A 6,000-nucleotide genomic window follows, 5' to 3' on the forward strand; every position below is an offset into this window, starting at 1 on the left:
ATGCAGGGAGGCAGGGAGTGAGCAGGAGGGACAACTCAGATAATACTAGGATTCTCCTCAAGAGGATGATGTCTTAGTCTTATTGGGCTGCTACAACAAACTACCATAAACTGGGTGGGTTATAAATATCAGAAATGTATTTCTTACAGTACTGGAGTCTGGAAAGCCCAAAATCAAAGCACTGGCAGATTTGGTATCTGATGAAGGCTGTTTCCTGCTTCATGAACAGTTAGTTTTTTCACTGTGTCCTCACCTGGTAGAAGGATGAGGGATGTCTTTAGGGCTTCTATTATAAGGGCAGTAATCCCATTCACTGGAGATTTGATCTCACCTCCCAAAGGCCCCAGCTACAAATACTCTCACCCTGGGGATTCGTTTTCAACAACAACAACAAAAATTTTGATGACATACAAACATTCAGAGCATAGCACTAGGCCCTCATCCAATCTGACTGGTGTCCTTATGGAAAAGGAGATTAGAACATACTAGGGGACACCAGAATATGAGCACACAGAGGAAAGACCACGTGAAGACACAGGAAGAAAGCAACCATCTGCAAGCTGAAGAGAGAAGTCCCAAAGAAACCAAACCTGCTGACACCTTGATCTTGGACTTCTAGCTTCCAGAATTGTGAGAAGATAAATTTCTGTTGTTTGAGTCATCACATCTATGGTACTTGATTATGGCAGCCATAGCAAAGTAAGACACCATCCTCTTGAGGATGGATTACATGAGCCTTATGCAATTAGTATGAATGTACTGGAAGATGATGGCATCACTCGAACTGAAATCCAATTTGTGAACATACCATCTGACTCCTGATACTTCTGGGAAATAATATTAAGTGAAGAAAGATAAAATGCCAAGAGGTGAGTTCTAAAATTGTTTGGATTAGTGGCATTAGATTTCTCTTCCAGATCCCTTATTCCTATGTCTGTCCTACAAATTCTAACACAGGGTGAAAGGTTGGAGATAACATGAATATCTTGCATTTCGCAGCCTTTAGCATAAGGAATGCCTACACATTGTATATCTTCTGTCAGAAAATGTTTCTATATCCAGTTTCCCATGTTGTCTCCTTGCCTTTTGATATTAATGACTACATTTCTAGCAAAGTTTGCAGAAAGTAGGAGATGATTTTTATGGAGATTTAGTCCCAGAGGTTAATGGGGTTGTGCATTGTGTGAAGAGTAATGCCTTTCAGTGGTGACAAAGTAATGCTCAACAGCTTTCAAGCCACTGCATCCATCATCAATTTGGGCTGTGGTTTGTTACTGACATGAAGTGTAATATAGGGTCCTCCAGAAAGCATCATGATTCCGTTTCCCACGGTAACCCCAGCAGCGCATGTCAGACAACATCTGGGCTTCACAGCTATGAGGTTTACAAGAAGCCTGTGCCCATGCCTCTTTTCAAAGGTAATGTGCTGAACAGTACATACGCTCCTTTGACCAACACACTGTGGCACCACAGGCACCAACCACAGGGTGATGGGTCCTATAAAATACCCAATCAGCTATTTTATTATTTTAATCAAAGGAAGTATGACGTTGACATTGCAGTAAGTAAAGGATAGTACAAAACTAGACCCTGACATGGACATTAGTTCTTACACCCAAATTGGAAAACCAGCTGATTAACAAAGGACTTTTCTGAAACAAACCAAGTCATTATGCACCAAGACAAACTACAGTTGTCATTCGACTTTTAAAGACTCCGCAGAAGGCCAGAGGTGTTCCAATAGCCCCTTACCCTCCCCCTACCAAAAAAAGGGTAAGGGATTTTCGCAGCATTTTTTCTAATAGTCCTGTGTTTAAAATGGATGTTTAAAAGCATTCTTTTGTCATTCTGTCAGTCGTAACCAACAAATCATTCTCACTGAGAAATTACAGAGGCTTTCAAGATGCATGAAAGAGAAAAGAGTTGCCACTGGAAGGAGGGGGCAGCTGTAAATAAGACCCCTTAGGCATGCAGCTGTAATGAGGACTATTCACAGTGCCACTTCATGCCTTTGCTTTCTGCTCACTTATTCCGGACATATTGCTTAAGAGCTCTGTAATCTTTGGGGTTTGAAAAATTTATAGTTATGTGACCAACACCCAGCCCCATCTCCTTCTGGATTGTTCTACATCTAACTGTACTACAGATTTTCACATGATGAATGATCTTGGATGCTAATGAAAAGGAATAGTTCACTCAGATCTGTAGATTCCCTCACTTTACTAAAATAATATGCTTCTACGTCAAGTTTCAAAATGGTTTGCATTTGTTTGCCCTACCTATGTTTTCCCTCAGCTTCTTTACATATTTTTCCTTAGTGTAAAATCTATAATAATAGCTTCTGATGTTTTATTAAAAATATAAGGGATATTTGGATTGTGTTATTTTATTCTGAGGTCTATTATTACACTTTCCAGTATTTCCTTTTGAAAACATAATTAAGTTTATTCTTATAATATAATGTAAATACAATTATTTTCTCATTTGGGGAATATATTTTAGAGTAGCTATTATCAGTATACAATATTACTTTTATTTGTTTATAAAAGCCAGAGGAATTAAGACAGTACAAATTCCATGTTCCATTTTTAATCCTCATAGTTCTTTGTAGGATTAGCCACATTTTCCTTCCTTATTTATTTCATAATTTGAAAAACCATAATGACATCTACTTGATCTTGAATTGCAATAAAATTTTCATTTTTGTCATAGCATTTACCTCATTTTAGATAAAATTTGACTTAGATGGTTTGGTTTTAAATTGTTGCTGTTGTTTTCATTTGTAAGCTTCCTGGCAGCCTGTACACTAAAAATTACGAATATCACTTGTCCTTGCACAAAGTTTCCCTCTAATTTAAATATTTTCCCTCAGACTTCCCCTTATTCCAACTTGGGACATCCTCATGTCATTAAAGATTTTGATTTCCTAAAAAGTCCTCAAAATTTTGTAGAAAAGCACTTTACTCATTACTAACCTAGTATTTACACATATGATTCTAATTTTTTTCCCATGTTTTAAGGCTTTTATAGTAATATTACACAAATGGTCTGCCTAACAGCCAATCATTTCCAAGATAAAAAACGGGCCAAGAGACAAATGACAGGCAATTATTAAGCCTGTTAAGGAGAAACTGTTAAGCCTAGAAGAATATTGATACAAACTGACTTTCTGCACAGTGTACTCAACAAAGCTAACATAATTCACACCAGAGATTCTCTATGGGACCATAAATTAATCAGATTGAAAAGATGGCAACCCAAGAACACAATAAATTGTTCTATGGCATAGTAAGGCACCCTCCACATTCTTATTTTCAATGGCACAATAAGACACATACACACACATCTGACAAAGAATGAATAATTTTGGAAAAAGCTGCCATGTTTTCAGTTTAATCTACAGACAGAGAGAGAGAGAGAGAGAGAGAGGAAGAGGAGGATCCTATATTCACTCCTAACTGTAAGTTTGGAAGTGGTATGAGGGATTTGGGAGTGAGGAAAAGAGGGCACATGGAAGGAAGAATTGAAACACAGCTCGAAAGCCTGGCATCCATGAGGTGAGAAGAGAGCAGGAGATGCCAGAGTTACCCATTACTGACTTGCCTTACTTCACTGAACACAGGAAACTGTTGCTTCTAAGAAAATATCTATTTCATCATAAAAGAATTACAGCTCTTTTGTACGTATGAATTTAGCCTGTTTTAATTTTGCCTGGCGTTTTGGCTTTGCAAATCTTTAGGTATGAGTGCTAAAGTGTTATTCCAACCATTTCACTCTTTCCCAGTGAATGTTAGAACAATCACCTTTCGATTAATAAACATGCAGTTTTTTACAACTACTATCACAAGTAACAGTTTAGTGTGTAGAAAGAATCAATGGTAAATTTTGGTGTTTCCAGTCGCTCAATATCTCATTTATCCTTTAGGTATAAATCTGGCAAGCTGTCTTTCCCTTTTCTGGTCACCACTCCTCTGGGGATGTAGCCAAGTACAAATTTGCACATTTCTTCTCCCACAAGTGTCTCAGCTCCCACAGAAAAAATCTACATCAAGCATGTTTAAGACGATCTACATGTGAGGTAGAAAGGTTAACACACAAGAGGAGTAACACAATCATTTATTTATTTATTTTTACCTTCAAGGAGTTTAAATACAAACACAAAGAGAAAACTGAAAATAAGCATGATTCTAGAATTTATATTATTGTTATATATTTATTTTTTTAAGTAGATAAGCATAAAACTAAGGAATTGCTCAGATGACCAAGTGTGGAGCAAAAACATCTGACACAGGAAAGTGAGAAAATAAAATGGGGGCCTTGAGTAGAAAAATTTCAGTGGGTTAATTTCTGCTGGCGTTCAACATGTTATGCCATAGCAAACAAATAAGAATCATGCTGGGTCTCAATTTATCAGATTCCTTTAATTTACTAAGACTGCATATTAAACTAAATTGCTAGCAGCTGGTTGTCTACCTCAACCTAACTCAACTCCTGGGAGCAATTACAGAGCTTCTCAAAATCTGTCCCTGTGTGCATCAAATTGATGTTGGAAAGAAAAAGATACCTCTTTCCAAAGTACTTTATTTCAGCCTTTCAAATTCACCTTCTGAAACCTAGGAGACATTCTTTCTAAACACTGTATACGGTATTGCTTAAGACAAGGAAAGTTTTCCCCCAAAACCCTTTGTGCTCCCTTCACTCTGGTAGAATTTTTCGTAAGTTCTTTGGCCTATGCCCACCATATACTAGGTCACCCTTGCTCACAGAAGGCCACAGCAAACTCCTTCTGCAAGCCCACGATGGAATCGTAAATCTTTACAACTTATTGAAGTCTTCCAGATTTTTCAATATGCCCATGATCCAGACTTTTTGCTTGCATGTTTAAATGGTTGCCTGATGGCTTGCAACAAGAACTAGAAAGGCATTTTTCTTAAAATAAGCAAACAACCATGGCAAATGAGGTCATATTCCCAAACTTAAATAATAAATATTGCTAAAATCTACAACCTGAAGCATATTTTAAGAATTAGATATAGATTTGGGTTTTTTCTTTCTTTTTCAGGAAGGGGTCTCCCTTCCTGCCAATAAAAATTACTTTGTGTTGTAAAACTTGGGTTCAGCTTGTCTCCTCCTTATATAAGCCCAGTTGAATAGACTGCTGAGGGAAAATCAAAGTTTAAGAGCCTGGCTTTTCCCGTTTGGCAACTTTCATTTCCTGATAATATCGGATAATTAACAAATTGTGTGTTTGAATGCCCTGTCTCTTGAAGCGCATTTGGGAAAAATACTTCTTGTGCCCTCTGAGTAATGGCTTAAATGGAAGAACGTGCTCAAAAGAATGCTTTTTCTCAACGCATAAAACACACTCGGTATTTATTATTTTAATTCCTACACATCATGTGTATACTCGTTCGTGTAATTATATACATATTTAAAGGGCAAGAGGCAAAGATTATTTTAGGACTCTATAATTCATTATGAGCAAGGCATTGAAAATTTCTAACTCAAGATGAAAATTCATAAACATTCTTTGGCAAAAACACCTTAGTATTCTCAATACGGTAACTGACTTTTTTTTTTTTGCGTTATGAAATAACTAGATACTACCGTGCATTGCTTTTGGATAAAAAGGGAATGCTGTTTCTTAGCCTTTCTGCCTCTTTACTAAATGGATAATTCAGGACTGGGAAATGCAGCTCTATTTCTAAGTTTGTTGTTTACGAAAAACACATGCTAATGTAACAGCGTATGAGGAATTAAAGGGAAAATGTCAAACGCGCCGTGACATCCAAAATGCATTTAGCTGTTGGCTTTTACTACCGTGCCTTTCATTCTCCAGCCGACCCCCTCCAAGACCAAGTGTTTTTGGGTGTTGGGCTAAAAATAGCCAGCCAAGCCTAACAACTAGCTTCTGATTGGCTCAGAGCAAAGGCCACTCAGCCAATAAGAGCTTCTGGGAACAAAAGCAATTCTTTTGTGTGTGAGATACTCAACCCACGT

The sequence above is a fragment of the Pongo abelii genome, chromosome 10 (assembly GCF_028885655.2).
Source record: "Pongo abelii isolate AG06213 chromosome 10, NHGRI_mPonAbe1-v2.0_pri, whole genome shotgun sequence".
Taxonomy (NCBI): domain Eukaryota; kingdom Metazoa; phylum Chordata; class Mammalia; order Primates; family Hominidae; genus Pongo; species Pongo abelii.